This window comes from Cervus canadensis, chromosome 1 (assembly GCF_019320065.1).
Source record: "Cervus canadensis isolate Bull #8, Minnesota chromosome 1, ASM1932006v1, whole genome shotgun sequence".
Taxonomy (NCBI): domain Eukaryota; kingdom Metazoa; phylum Chordata; class Mammalia; order Artiodactyla; family Cervidae; genus Cervus; species Cervus canadensis.
Genome location: NC_057386.1, coordinates 8,037,142 through 8,039,566, shown reverse-complemented (window position 1 = coordinate 8,039,566; position 2,425 = coordinate 8,037,142).

The following is a 2,425-nucleotide window of genomic DNA, read 5'->3' as shown; positions in this document are numbered from 1 at the left end:
GAAAATACAAATTTTTTCTTAAGTAGTATGAGTTGAGTTGTAAGGAGTTGTTTAACCATATTTTACTTGCTGGAAACCAAACCAAAAGAAGCCAATGAAACAAGCCCAAATATTTATGTTAACGAGACATCTTGGCTAATTATCTAATTAGACATTAAATTTTTTTTTTTTGGCTGTACCTTGCAGCCTGAGGGGTCTTAGTTCCCCAACCAGGGATGGAACCTGTGCTGACTGCAGTGGGAACATGGATTCTTAACCACTGGACTGCCAAGGAAGTCCCTAATTAACTTTTTTAATCAAAAAAAAAATTTTTTAATATAGCTGATTTACAATGTTGTGTAAGTTTCTGTTGTACAGCAAAGTGATTCAATTATACACGTGAAAAGTGTTAGTCACTCAGTTGTGTCCGACTCTTTGCGACCCCATGGACTATCACCGGGTTCTTCTGTCCATGGAATTCCCCAGGCAAGAATACTAGAGTGGGTTGCCATTTCTTCCTCCAGGTATCTCCTGACCCAGAGATCCAACCTAAGTCTCCCGCATCACAGACGGAGTCTTTACTGCTGCGCCACCTGGGAAGTCCCAAACAATGTGGTTTATGCTAAATAAACACCTGCTTTCTCTCTGCAAGTCTAGAATCCTGGCAAATGCCAGGCAGAGGCTGCCTGCAACCAGCCCCTGTAAAACCCCTGGGTGCATCTCTAGCAGGCTTTTCTGGGCAGAAACATCGCACGTGTTGCTACATCTTCGATGCTGGGGCAAGAGGAAGCTCTGGGTGACCTTCAGGGAAGGGAGAGAGAGAGCATAAGAAAGCCTGCACCTGGATTCTTCTAGACTCCCCCCAGGGTCTCTGTCCCTGATGACCTGGCTATGTATCCTTACCAGGTCACTGTAATAAACCCTGAGAGTACCCCTGATTCCTGCTAGCAAATCTCCCAACTTACGAGTAGTCCTGGAGTTGCCTGAGACATATCATGCAGGGCCACACAATTTTAGTTTAGTTTTTTTTTTTGCCACACCTTGAGGCTTGTGGCAACTCAGTTCCCTAACCACGGACTGAACCTGGGCCACAACAGTGAACGCACTGAGTCCTAACCACTGGCCCTGCAGGGAATTCTGTGAAGTTGTTACCTTAACAGCTGTGTCCATATATTCCAGTTGCTGAGGCCTCCTTGGACTGTGACCCATGGAGACAGCCGCTGCCATTAGGAGACGGCGAGAGGGGAAGAGGTCACTGCTGCCTGGGCCTGGCCTGCAGGCGGCCGTGGGTAGGGCCCTGGAGCTCCTGAGTCCCAGCACTCAGCCTTTCCCTGGGCCCCCAGCTCACTTGCCCACCCGGAGGCCAGAGGGCCTGGAGGGCCCAGGGCCCTGGCGAAGCTGACTGAACAGGACCCCTGGCCCCGTCAGGGCCTTGTGCTAACGGTGCACCAGCTCCGCTCCTGTTGCAGCGGTTCAGCCACTAAGTCATGTGAGAGTCTGCAGCCCCATGGACCGCGGCCGGCCTGGCTCCCCTCCGCCATCTCCCGGGGCCTGCGGGCTGTCGCTTCAGCCAAGTACAGCTGTTTGCAAGCCTATGGACTGTAGCCCGCCAGGCTCCTCTGTCCATGGGATTTCCCAGGCAAGAATCCTGGTGTTGGTTGCAAACCCTCCTGCAGGGGATTATGTCTCCCAGAGTTTGCTCAAATTCATGTTCATTGAGTTGGTGATGCTCTCTAACCATCTCATCCTCTGCCGCCCCCTTCTCCCTCTGTCAGTCTTTTACTGCCGAGTCACCCGGGAAGCCCCGTAACAGCAGCAGGCAGCATACTGTTTATGTATAGGTCACACTCTGTTTATCCATTCATCTACTGATGGACATGGGTTGTTTCCACCTTTTGGCCATTGTGAACAATGCTGCTACAAACATAACTGTACAAATACCTCTTCAAGTCTGTTTTCAATTCTTTGGGGTACATGCCCAAACATGAAATGGGTGGATCAGACAGTGATTCTAGTTTTACATTTTTTAGGAACTACTTTACTGTTTTCCATAAAGGCAGCACCATTTTACATTCCTACCAAGGATTCCAGTTTCTCTTATGTCCTCCCTTTATTTTTTTGCTTAATTGGCAACTTTTTTTGTACTTTGAGAACTTAAAGAACTCCCAGAGGAAAGCAAGCCTCAGTGTAAACAGCCAAAACCTAGGTTTTAAGGTATTCCAGCCTTCGGGAATAGGAGGGAAGAGGTGGGTGGGGGGACTCCTTCACACAGAGTAATACAGTTGTGACTCAATAAAGGTTGCTCCAGGACTAAGCCAAATTTCAATATATAGAAATTTGCCGTAAAAAAACAGCACACTCATACTTACACACACACACCCCCATGTGAGACAAAGTGAAGACTTACTTACCCAGAAGCATAAATTATTTGACAGAATACATAAGA